We start from the raw sequence: 14,430 nt of genomic DNA, 5'->3' as shown, positions 1-14,430 counted from the left end.
TCCCACACACTGCTAGAAGGCCAAATATTTTTTCAGAGCTACATGCAGAAAAAAATTGTATTCAATTTGCAACCTGATGGAGGTCAGTATAGATTGACTAATAGAACAAGTCCCACACACTGCTAGAAGCCCAAATATTTTTTCAGAGCTAGATGCAGAAAAAAATTAAATTCAATTTGCAACCTGATGGAGGTCAGTATAGATGGACGAATAGAACAAGTCCCACACACTGGTAGAAGGCCAAATATTTTTTCAGAGCTAGATGCAGAAAAATATTATATTCAATTTGCAACCTGATGGAGGTTAGTATAGATGGACTAATAGAACAAGTCCCAAACACAGCTAGAAGCCCAAATATTTTTTCAGAGCTAGATGCAGAAAAATATTATATTCAATTTGCATCCTGATGGAGGTCAGTATAGATGGACTAATAGAACAAGTCCCACACACTGCTAGAAGGCCAAATATTTTTTTCAGAGCTAGATGCAGAAAAAAATTATATTCAATTTGCAACCTGATGGAGGTCAGTATAGATGGACTAATAGAACAAGTCCCACACACTGCTAGAAGGCCAAATATTTTTTCAGAGCTAGATGCAGAAAAATATTATATTTAATTTTCAACCTGATGGAGGTCAGTATAGATCGACTAATAGAACTAGTCCCACACACAGCTAGAAGCCCAAATATTTTTTCAGAGGTAGATGTAGAAAAAAATTATATTCAGTTTGCAACCTGATGGGGGTCAGTATAGATGGACTAATAGAACAAGTCCCACACACTGATAGAAGGCCAAATATTTTTTCAGAGCTAGATGCAGAAAAATATTATATTCAATTTGCAACCTGATGGAGGTCAGTATAGATGGACTAATAGAACTAGCCCCACACACAACTAGAAGCCCAAATATTTTTTCAGAGGTAGATTTAGAAAAAAATTATATTCAGTTTGCAACCTGATGGGGGTCAGTATAGATGGACTAATAGAACTAGTCCCACACACAGCTAGAAGCCCAAATATTTTTTCAGAGCTAGATGCAGAAAAAAATTATATTCAATATGCAACCTGATGGAGGTCAGTATAGATGGACTAATAGAACAAGTCCCACACACTGCTAGAAGGCCAAATATTTTTTCAGAGCTAGATGCAGAAAAATATTATATTCAATTTGCAACCTGATGGAGGTTAGTATAGATGGACTAATAGAACAAGTCCCACACACAGCTAGAAGCCCAAATATTTTTTCAGAGCTAGATGCAGAAAAAAATTATATTCAATTTGCAACCTGATGGAGGTAAGTATAGATGGACTAATAGAACAAGTCCCACACACTGCTAGAAGGCCAAATATTTTTTCAGAGCTAGATGCAGAAAAATATTATGTTCAATTTGCAACCTGATGGAGGTCAGTATAGATGGACTAATAGAACAAGTCCCACACACTGCTAGAAGGCCAAATATTTTTTCAGAGGTAGATGCAGAAAAAAATTATATTCAGTTTGCAACCTGATGGAGGTCAATATAGATGGACTAATAGAACAAGTCCCACACACTGCTAGAAGGCCAAATATTTTTTCAGAGCTAGATGCAGAAAAAAATTATATTCAATTTACAACCTGATGGAGGTCAGTATAGATTGACTAATAGAACAAGTCCCACACACTGCTAGAAGGCCAAATATTTTTTCAGAGCTACATGCAGAAAAAAATTATATTCAATTTGCAACCTGATGGAGGTCAGTATAGATGGACTAATAGAACAAGTCCCACACACAGCTAGAAGCCCAAATATTTTTTCAGAGCTAGATGCAGAAAAAAATTATATTCAATTTGCAACCTGATGGAGGTCAGTATAGATGGACTAATAGAACAAGTCCCACACACTGCTAGAAGGCCAAATATTTTTTCAGAGCTAGATGCAGAAAAATATTATATTCAATTTGCAACCTGATGGAGGTCAGTATAGATGGACTAATAGAACTAGTCCCACACACAGCTAGAAGCCCAAATATTTTTTCCGAGGTAGATGTAGAAAAAAATTATATTCAGTTTGCAACCTGATGGGGGTCAGTATAGATGGACTAATAGAACAAGTCCCACACACTGCTAGAAGGCCAAATATTTTTTCAGAGCTAGATGCAGAAAAAAATTATATTCAATTTACAACCTGATGGAGGTCAGTATAGATTGACTAATAGAACAAGTCCCACACACTGCTAGAAGGCCAAATATTTTTTCAGAGCTACATGCAGAAAAAAATTATATTCAATTTGCAACCTGATGGAGGTCAGTATAGATGGACTAATAGAACAAGTCCCACACACAGCTAGAAGCCCAAATATTTTTTCAGAGCTAGATGCAGAAAAAAATTATATTCAATTTGCAACCTGATGGAGGTCAGTATAGATGGACTAATAGAACAAGTCCCACACACTGCTAGAAGGCCAAATATTTTTTCAGAGCTAGATGCAGAAAAATATTATATTCAATTTGCAACCTGATGGAGGTCAGTATAGATGGACTAATAGAACTAGTCCCACACACAGCTAGAAGCCCAAATATTTTTTCCGAGGTAGATGTAGAAAAAAATTATATTCAGTTTGCAACCTGATGGGGGTCAGTATAGATGGACTAATAGAACAAGTCCCACACACTGCTAGAAGGCCAAATATTTTTTCAGAGCTAAATGCAGAAAAATATTTTATTCAATTTGCAACCTGATGGAGGTCAGTATAGATGGACTAATAGAACTAGTCCCACACACAGCTAGAAGCCCAAATATTTTTTCAGAGGTAGATGTAGAAAAAAATTATATTCAGTTTGCAACCTGATGGGGGTCAGTATAGATGGACTGATAGAACAAGTCCCACACACAGCTAGAAGCCCAAATATTTTTTCAGAGCTAGATGCAGAAAAAAATTATATTCAATTTGCAACCTGATGGAGGTCAGTATAGATGGACTAATAGAACAAGTCCCACACACTGCTAGAAGCCCAAATATTTTTTCAGAGCTAGATGCAGAAAAATATTATATTCAATTTGCAACCTGATGGAGGTCAGTATAGATTGACTAATAGAACAAGTCCCACACACTGCTAGAAGGCCAAATATTTTTTCAGAGCTAGATGCAGAAAAAAATTATATTCAATTTGCAACCTGATGGAGGTCAGTATAGATGGACTAATAGAACAAGTCCCACACACTGCTAGAAGGCCAAATATTTTTTCAGAGCTAGATGCAGAAAAAAATTATATTCAATTTGCAACCTGATGGAGGTCAGTATAGATGGACTAATAGAACAAGTCCCACACACTGCTAAAAGGCCAAATATTTTTTCAGAGCTAGATGCAGAAAAATATTATATTCAATTTGCAACCTGATGGAGGTTAGTATAGATGGACTAATAGAACAAGTCCCACACACAGCTAGAAGCCCAAATATGTTTTCAGAGCTAGATACAGAAAAATATTATATTCAATGTACATCCTGATGGAGGTCAGTATAGATGGACTAATAGAACAAGTCCCACACACTGCTAGAAGGCCAAATATTTTTTCAGAGGTAGATGCAGAAAAAAATTATATTCCGTTTGCAACCTGATGGAGGTCAATATAGATGGACTAATAGAACAAGTCCCACACACTGCTAGAAGGCCAAATATTTTTTCAGAGCTAGATGCAGAAAAAAATTATATTCAATTTACAACCTGATGGAGGTCAGTATAGATGGACTAATAGAACAAGTCCCACACACTGCTAGAAGGCCAAATATTTTTTCAGAGCTACATGCAGAAAAAAATTATATTCAATTTGCAACCTGATGGAGGTCAGTATAGATGGACTAATAGAACAAGTCCCACACACTGCTAGAAGCCCAAATATTTTTTCAGAGCTAGATGCAGAAAAAAATTATATTCAATTTGCAACCTGATGGAGGTCAGTATAGATGGACTAATAGAACAAGTCCCACACATTGCTAGAAGGCCAAATATTTTTTCAGAGCTAGATGCAGAAAAAAATTAAATTCAATTTGCAACCTGATGGAGGTCAGTATAGATGGACTAATAGAACAAGTCCCACACACTGGTAGAAGGCCAAATATTTTTTCAGAGCTAGATGCAGAAAAATATTATATTCAATTTGCAACCTGATGGAGGTTAGTATAGATGGACTAATAGAACAAGTCCCACACACAGCTAGAAGCCCAAATATTTTTTCAGAACTAGGTGCAGAAAAATATTATATTCAATTTGCATCCTGATGGAGGTCAGTATAGTTGGACTAATAGAACAAGTCCCACACACTGCTAGAAGGCCAAATATTTTTTCAGAGCTAGATGCAGAAAAAAATTATATTCTATTTGCAACCTGATGGAGGTCAGTATAGATGGACTAATAGAACAAGTCCCACACACTGCTAGATGGCCAAATATTTTTTCAGAGCTAGATGCAGAAAAATATTATATTCAATTTGCAACCTGATGGAGGTCAGTATAGATGGACTAATAGAACTAGTCCCACACACAGCTAGAAGCCCAAATATTTTTTCAGAGGTAGATGTAGAAAAAAATTATATTCAGTTTGCAACCTGATGGGGGTCAGTATAGATTGACTAATAGAACAAGTCCCACACACTGCTAGAAGGCCAAATATTTTTTCAGAGCTACATGCAGAAAAAAATTATATTCAATTTGCAACCTGATGGAGGTCAGTATAGATGGACTAATAGAACAAGTCCCACACACTGCTAGAAGGCCAAATATTTTTTCAGAGCTAGATGCAAAAAAATATTATATTCAATTTGCAACCTGATGGAGGTTAGTATAGATGGACTAATAGAACAAGTCCCACACACAGCTAGAAGCCCAAATATTTTTTCAGAGCTAGATGCAGAAAAATATTATATTCAATTTGCATCCTGATGGAGGTCAGTATAGATGGACTAATAGAACAAGTCCCACACACTGCTAGAAGGCCAAATATTTTTTCAGAGGTAGACGCAGAAAAAAATTATATTCAGTTTGCAACCTGATGGAGGTCAATATAGATGGACTAATAGAACAAGTCCCACACACTGCTAGAAGGCCAAATATTTTTTCAGAGCTAGATGCAGAAAAAAATTATATTCAATTTACAACCTGATGGAGGTCAGTATAGATTGACTAATAGAACAAGTCCCACACACTGCTAGATGGCCAAATATTTTTTCAGAGCTACATGCAGAAAAAAATTATATTCAATTTGCAACCTGATGGAGGTCAGTATAGATGGACTAATAGAACAAGTCCCACACACTGCTAGAAGCCCAAATATTTTTTCAGAGCTAGATGCAGAAAAAAATTATATTCAATTTGCAACCTGATGGAGGTCAGTATAGATGGACTAATAGAACAAGTCCCACACACTGCTAGAAGGCCAAATATTTTTTCAGAGCTAGATGCAGAAAAAAATTAAATTCAATTTGCAACCTGATGGAGGTCAGTATAGATGGACTAATAGAACAAGTCCCACAAACTGGTAGAAGGCCAAATATTTTTTCAGAGCTAGATGCAGAAAAATATTATATTCAATTTGCAACCTGATGGAGGTTAGTATAGATGGACTAATAGAACAAGTCCCACACACAGCTTGAAGCCCAAATATTTTTCCAGAGCTAGATGCAGAAAAATATTATATTCACTTTGCATCCTGATGGAGGTCAGTATAGATGGACTAATAGAACAAGTCCCACACACTGCTAGAAGGCCAAATATTTTTTCAGAGCTAGATGCAGAAAAAAATCATATTCAATTTGCAACCTGATGGAGGTCAGTATAGATGGACTAATAGAATAAGTCCCACACACTGCTAGAAGGCCAAATATTTTTTCAGAGCTAGATGCAGAAAAATATTATATTCAATTTGCAACCTGATGGAGGTCAGTATAGATGGACTAATAGAACTAGTCCCACACACAGCTAGAAGCCCAAATATTTTTTCAGAGGTAGATGTAGAAAAAAATTATATTCAGTTTGCAACCTGATGGGGGTCAGTATAGATGGACTAATAGAACAAGTCCCACACACAGCTAGAAGCCCAAATATTTTTTCAGAGCTAGATGCAGAAAAAAATTATATTCAATTTGCAACCTGATGGAGGTCAGTATAGATGGACTAATAGAACAAGTCCCACACACTGCTAGAAGGCCAAATATTTTTTCAGAGCTAGATGCAGAAAAATATTATATTCAATTTGCAACCTGATGGCGGTCAGTATAGATGGACTAATAGAACTAGTCCCACACACAGCTAGAAGCCCAAATATTTTTTCAGAGGTAGATGTAGAAAAAAATTATATTCAGTTTGCAACCTGATGGGGGTCAGTATAGATGGACTAATAGAACAAGTCCCACACACAGCTAGAAGCCCAAATATTTTTTCAGAGCTAGATGCAGAAAAAAATTATATTCAATTTGCAAACTGATGGAGGTCAGTATAGATGGACTAATAGAACAAGTCCCACACACTGCTAGAAGGCCAAATATTTTTTCAGAGCTAGATGCAGAAAAATATTATATTCAATTTGCAACCTGATGGAGGTCAGTATAGATGGACTAATAGAACTAGTCCCACACACAGCTAGAAGCCCAAATATTTTTTCAGAGCTAGATGCAGAAAAAAATTATATTCAATTTGCAACCTGATGGAGGTCAGTATAGATGGACTAATAGAACAAGTCCCACACACTGCTAGAAGGCCAAATATTTTTTCAGAGCTAGATGCAGAAAAAAATTATATTCAATTTGCAACCTGATGGAGGTCAGTAGAGATGGACTAATAGAACAAGTTCCACACACTGCTAGAAGGCCAAATATTTTTTCAGAGCTAGATGCAGAAAAATATTATATTCAATTTGCAACCTGATGGAGGTTAGTATAGAAAGACTAATAGAACAAGTCCCACACACTGCTAGAAGGCCAAATATTTTTTCAGAGCTAGATGCAGAAAAATATTATATTCAATTTGCAACCTGATGGAGGTCATTATAGATGGACTAATAGAACAAGTCCCACACACAGCTAGAAGGCCAAATATTTTTTCAGAGGTAGATGCAGAAAAAAATTATATTCAGTTTGCAACCTGATGGAGGTCAATATAGATGGACTATTAGAACAAGTCCCACACACTGCTAGAAGGCCAAATATTTTTTCAGAGCTAGATGCAGAAAAAAATTATATTTAATTTACAACCTGATGGAGGTCAGTATAGATTGACTAATAGAACAAGTCCCACACACTGCTAGAAGGCCAAATATTTTTTCAGGGCTACATGCAGAAAAAAATTATATTCAATTTGCAACCTGATGGAGGTCAGTATAGATGGACTAATAGAACAAGTCCCACACACAGCTAGAAGCCCAAATATTTTTTCAGAGCTAGATGCAGAAAAAAATTATATTCAATTTGCAACCTGATGGAGGTCAGTATAAATGGACTAATAGAACAAGTGACACACACTGCTAGAAGGCCAAATATTTTTTCAGAGCTAGATGCAGAAAAAAATTATATTCAATTTGCAACCTGATGGAGGTCAGTATAGATGGACTAATAGAACAAGTCCCACACACTGCTAGAAGGCCAAATATTTTTTCAGAGCTAGATGCAGAAAAAAATTATATTCAATTTGCAACCTGATGGAGGTCAGTATAGATGGACTAATTGAACAAGTCCCACACACTGCTAGAAGGCCAAATATTTTTTCAGAGCTAGATGCAGAAAAATATTATATTCAATTTGTAACCTGATGGAGGTTAGTATAGATGGACTAATAGAACAAGTCCCACACACAGCTAGAAGCCCAAATATTTTTTCAGAGCTAGATGCAGAAAAATATTATATTCAATTTGCATCCTGATGGAGGTCAGTATAGATGGACTAATAGAACAAGTCCCACACACTGCTAGAAGGCCAAATATTTTTTCAGAGGTAGATGCAGAAAAAAATTATATTCAGTTTGCAACCTGATGGAGGTCAATATAGATGGACTAATAGAACAAGTCCCACACACTGCTAGAAGGCCAAATATTTTTTCAGAGCTAGATGCAGAAAAAAATTAGATTCAATTTACAACCTGATGGAGGTCAGTATAGATTGACTAATAGAACAAGTCCCACACACTGCTAGAAGGCAAAATATTTTTTCAGAGCTACATGCAGAAAAAAATTATGTTCAATTTGCAACCTGATGGAGGTCAGTATAGATGGACTAATAGAACAAGTCCCACACACTGCTAGAAGCCCAAATATTTTTTCAGAGCTAGATGCAGAAAAAAATTATATTCAATTTGCAACCTGATGGAGGTCAGTATAGATGGACTAATAGAACAAGTCCCACACACTGGTAGAAGGCCAAATATTTTTTCAGAGCTAGATGCATAAAAAAATTTAATTCAATTTGCAACCTGATGGAGGTCAGTATAGATGGACTAATAGAACAAGTCCCACACACTGGTAGAAGGCCAAATATTTTTTCAGAGCTAGATGCAGAAAAATATTATATTCAATTTGCAACCTGATGGAGGTTAGTATAGATGGACTAATAGAACAAGTCCCACACACAGCTAGAAGCCCAAATATTTTTTCAGAGCTAGATGCAGAAAAATATTATATTCAATTTGCATCCTGATGGAGGTCAGTATAGATGGACTAATAGAACAAGTCCCAAACACTGCTAGAAGGCCAAATATTTTTTCAGAGCTAGATGCAGAAAAAAATTATATTCAATTTGCAACCTGATGGAGGTCAGTATAGATGGACTAATAGAACAAGTCCCACACACTGCTAGAAGGCCAAATATTTTTTCAGAGCTAGACGCAGAAAAATATTATATTCAATTTGCTACCTGATGGAGGTCAGTATAGATGGACTAATAGAACTAGTCCCACACACAGCTAGAAGCCCAAATATTTTTTCAGAGGTAGATGTAGAAAAAAATTATATTCAGTTTGCAACCTGATGGGGGTCAGTATAGATGGACTAATAGAACAAGTCCCACACACTGCTAGAAGGCCAAATATTTTTTCAGAGCTAGATGCAGAAAAATATTATATTCAATTTGCAACCTGATGGAGGTCAGTATAGATGGACTAATAGAACTAGTCCCACACACAGCTAGAAGCCCAAATATTTTTTCAGAGGTAGATGTAGAAAAAAATTATATTCAGTTTGCAACCTGATGGTGGTCAGTATAGATGGACTAATAGAACAAGTCCCACACAAAGCTAGAAGCCCAAATATTTTTTCAGAGCTAGATGCAGAAAAAAATTATATTCAATTTGCAACCTGATGGAGGTCAGTATAGATGGACTAATAGAACAAGCCCACACAATGCTAGAAGCCCAAATATTTTTTCAGAGCTAGATGCAGAAAAAAATTATAATCAGTTTGCAACCTGATGGAGGTCAGTATAGATGGACTGATAGAAAAAGTCCCACACACTGGTAGAAGGCCAAATATTTTTTCAGAGCTAGATGCATAAAAAAATTTAATTCAATTTGCAACCTGATGGAGGTCAGTATAGATGGACTAATAGAACAAGTCCCACACACTGGTAGAAGGCCAAATATTTTTTCAGAGCTAGATGCAGAAAAATATTATATTCAATTTGCAACCTGATGGAGGTTAGTATAGATGGACTAATAGAACAAGTCCCACACACAGCTAGAAGCCCAAATATTTTTTCAGAGCTAGATGCAGAAAAATATTATATTCAATTTGCATCCTGATGGAGGTCAGTATAGATGGACTAATAGAACAAGTCCCAAACACTGCTAGAAGGCCAAATATTTTTTCAGAGCTAGATGCAGAAAAAAATTATATTCAATTTACAACCTGATGGAGATCAGTATAGATGGACTAATAGAACAAGTCCCACACACTGCTAGAAAGCCAAATATTCTTTCAGAGCTAGATGCAGAAAAATATTATATTCAATTTGCAACCTGATAGAGGTCAGTATAAATGGACTAATAGAACTAGTCCCACACACAGCTAGAAGCCCAAATATTTTTTCAGAGGTAGATGTAGAAAAAAATTATATTCAGTTTGCAACCTGATGGGGGTCAGTATAGATGGACTAATAGAACAAGTCCCACACACTGCTAGAAGGCCAAATATTTTTTCAGAGCTAGATGCAGAAAAATATTATATTCAATTTGCAACCTGATGGAGGTCAGTATAGATGGAATAATAGAACGAGTCCCACACACAGCTAGAAGCCCAAATATTTTTTCAGAGGTAGATGTAGAAAAAAATTATATTCAGTTTGCAACCTGATGGTGGTCAGTATAGATGGACTAATAGAACAAGTCCCACACACAGCTAGAAGCCCAAATATTTTATCAGAGCTAGATGTAGAAAAAAATTATATTCAATTTGCAACCTCATGGAGGTCAGTATACATGGACTAATAGAACAAGCCCACACACTGCTAGAAGCCCAAATTTTTTTTCAGAGCTAGATGCAGAAAAAAATTATATTCAGTTTGCAACCTGATGGAGGTCAGTATAGATGGACTAATAGAACAAGTCCCACACACTGCTAGAAGGCCAAATATTTTTTCAGAGCTAGATGCAGAAAAAAATTATATTCAATTTGCAACCTGATGGAGGTCAGTATAGATGGACTAATAGAACAAGTCCCACACACTGCTAGAAGGCCAAATATTTTTTCAGAGGTAGATGCAGAAAAAAATTATATTCAGTTTGCAACCTGATGGAGGTCAGTATAGATGGACTAATAGAACAAGTCCCACACACTGCTAGAAGGCCAAATATTTTTTCAGAGCAAGATGCAGAAAAAAATTATATTCAATTTGCAACCTGATGGAGGTCAGTATAGATGGACTAATAGAAAAAGTCCCACACACTGCTAGAAGACCAAATAGTTTTTCAGAGCTAGATGCAGAAAAATATTATATTCAATTTGCAACCTGATGGAGGTTAGTATAGATGGACTAATAGAACAAGTCCCACACACAGCTAGAAGCCCAAATATTTTTTCAGAGCTAGATGCAGAAAAATATTATATTCAATTTGCATCCTGATGGAGGTCAGTATAGATGGACTAATAGAACAAGTCCCAAACACTGCTAGAAGGCCAAATATTTTTTCAGAGCTAGATGCAGAAAAAAATTATATTCAATTTACAACCTGATGGAGGTCAGTATAGATGGACTAATAGAACAAGTCCCACACACTGCTAGAAGGCCAAATATTTTTTCAGAGCTAGATGCAGAAAAATATTATATTCAATTTGCAACCTGATGGAGGTCAGTATAGATGGACTAATAGAACTAGTCCCACACACAGCTAGAAGCCCAAATATTTTTTCAGAGGTAGATGTAGAAAAAAATTATATTCAGTTTGCAACCTGATGGGGGTCAGTATAGATGGACTAATAGAACAAGTCCCACACACTGCTAGAAGGCCAAATATTTTTTCAGAGCTAGATGCAGAAAAATATTATATTCAATTTGCAACCTGATGGAGGTCAGTATAGATGGAATAATAGAACTAGTCCCACACACAGCTAGAAGCCCAAATATTTTTTCAGAGGTAGATGTAGAAAAAAATTATATTCAGTTTGCAACCTGATGGTGGTCAGTATAGATGGACTAATAGAACAAGTCCCACACACAGCTAGAAGCCCAAATATTTTTTCAGAGCTAGATGCAGAAAAAAGTTATATTCAATTTGCAACCTGATGGAGGTCAGTATAGATGGACTAATAGAACAAGCCCACACACTGCTAGAAGCCCAAATTTTTTTTCAGAGCTAGATGCAGAAAAAAATTATATTCAATTTGCAACCTGATGGAGGTCAGTATAGATGGACTAATAGAACAAGTCCCACACACTGCTAGAAGGCCAAATATTTTTTCAGAGCTAGATGCAGAAAAAAATTATATTCAATTTGCAACCTGATGGAGGTCAGTATAGATGGACTAATAGAACAAGTCCCACACACTGCTAGAAGGCCAAATATTTTTTCAGGGTAGATGCAGAAAAAAATTATATTCAATTTGCAACCTGATGGAGGTCAGTATAGATGGACTAATAGAACAAGTCCCACACACTGCTAGAAGGCCAAATATTTTTTCAGAGCAAGATGCAGAAAAAAATTATATTCAATTTGCAACCTGATGGAGGTCAGTATAGATGGACTAATAGAACAAGTCCCACACACTGCTAGAAGGCCAAATATTTTTTCAGAGGTAGATGCAGAAAAAAATTATATTCAATTTGCATCCTGATGGAGGTCAGTATAGATGGACTAATAGAACAAGTCCCACACACTGCTAGAAGGCCAAATATTTTTTCAGAGCAAGATGCAGAAAAAAATTATATTCAATTTGCAACCTGATGGAGGTCAGTATAGATGGACTAATAGAAAAAGTCCCACACACTGCTAGAAGGCCAAATATTTTTTCAGAGCTAGATGCAGAAAAAAATTATATTAAATTTGCAACCTGATGGAGGTCAGTATAGATGGACTAATAGAACAAGTCCCACACACTGCTAGAAGGCCAAATATTTTTTCAGAGCTAGATGCAGAAAAATATTATATTCAATTTGCAACCTGATGGAGGTTAGTATAGATGGACTAATAGAACAAGTCCCACACACAGCTAGAAGCCCAAATATTTTTTCAGAGCTAGATGCAGAAAAATATTATATTCAATTTGCATCCTGATGGAGGTCAGTATAGATGGACTAATAGAACAAGTCCCACACACTGCTAGAAGGCCAAATATTTTTTCAGAGCTAGATGCAGAAAAAAATTATATTGAATTTGCAACCTGATGGAGGTCAGTATAGATGGACTAATAGAACAAGTCCCACACACTGCTAGAAGGCCAAATATTTTTTCAGAGCTAGATGCAGAAAAATATTATATTCAATTTGCAACCTGATGGAGGTCAGTATAGATGGACTAATAGAACTAGTCCCACACACAGCTAGAAGCCCAAATATTTTTTAAGAGGTAGATGTAGAAAAAAATTATATTCAGTTTGCAACCTGATGGAGGTCAGTATAGATGGACTAATAGAACAAGTCCGACACACTGCTAGAAGGCCAAATATTTTTTCAGAGCTAGATGCAGAAAAAATTATATTCAGTTTGCAACCTGATGGAGGTCAGTATAGATGGACTAATAGAACAAGTCCCACACACTGCTAGAAAGCGAAATATTTTTTCAGAGCTAGATGCAGAAAAAAATTATATTCAATTTGCAACCTGATGGAGGTCAGTATAGATGGACTAATATAACAAGTCCCACTCACTGCTAGAAGGCCAAATATTTTTTCAGAGGTAGATGCAGAAAAAAATTACATTCAATTTGCAACCTGATGGAGGTCAGTATAGATGGACTAATATAACAAGTCCCACACACTGCAAGAAGGCCAAATATTTTTTCAGAGCGAGATGCAGAAAAAAATGATATTCAATTTGCAACCTGATGGAGGTCAGTATAGATGGACTAATAGAAAAAGTCCCACACACTGCTAGAAGGCCAAATATTTTTTCAGAGCTAGATGCAGAAAAAAATTATATTAAATTTGCAACCTGATGGAGGTCAGTATAGATGGACTAATAGAACAAGTCCCACACACTGCTAGAAGGCCAAATATTTTTTCAGAGATAGATGCAGAAAATAAATTATATTCAATTTGCAACCTGATGGAGGTCAGTATAGATGGACTAATATAACAAGTCCCACACGCAGCTAGAAGCCCAAATATTTTTTCAGAGCTAGATGCAGAAAAATATTATATTCAATTTGCATCCTGATGGAGGTCAGTATAGATGGACTAATAGAACAAGTCCCACACACTGCTAGAAGGTCAAATATTTTTTCAGAGCTGGATGCAGAAAAAAATTATATTCAATTTGCAACCTGATGGAGGTCAGTATAGATGGACTAATTGAACAAGTCCCACACACAGCTAGAAGGCCAAATATTTTTTCAGAGCTAGATGCAGAAAAATATTATATTCAATTTGCAACCTGATGGAGGTCAGTATAGATGGACTAATAGAACAAGTCCCACACACAGCTAGAAGGCCAAATATTTTTTCAGAGGTAGATGCAGAAAAAAATTATATTCAGTTTGCAACCTGATGGAGGTCAATATGGATGGATTAATAGAACAAGTCCCACACACTGCTAGAAGGCCAAATATTTTTTCAGAGCTAGATGCAGAAAAAAATTATATTCAATTTACAACCTGATGGAGGTCAATATAGATTGACTAATAGAACAAGTCCCACACACTGCTGGAAGGCCAAATATTTTTTCAGAGCTTCATGCAGAAAAAAATTATATTCAATTTGCAACCTGATGGATGTCAGTATAGATGGACTAATAGAACAAGTCCCACACACTGCTAGAAGGCCA

Source organism: Phyllobates terribilis, unplaced genomic scaffold (genome assembly GCF_046119375.1).
Source record: "Phyllobates terribilis strain yellow unplaced genomic scaffold, ASM4611937v1 Scaffold_11__3_contigs__length_659146591, whole genome shotgun sequence".
NCBI classification, from domain to species: domain Eukaryota; kingdom Metazoa; phylum Chordata; class Amphibia; order Anura; family Dendrobatidae; genus Phyllobates; species Phyllobates terribilis.
Note: the sequence above shows the minus strand (reverse complement) of the source record.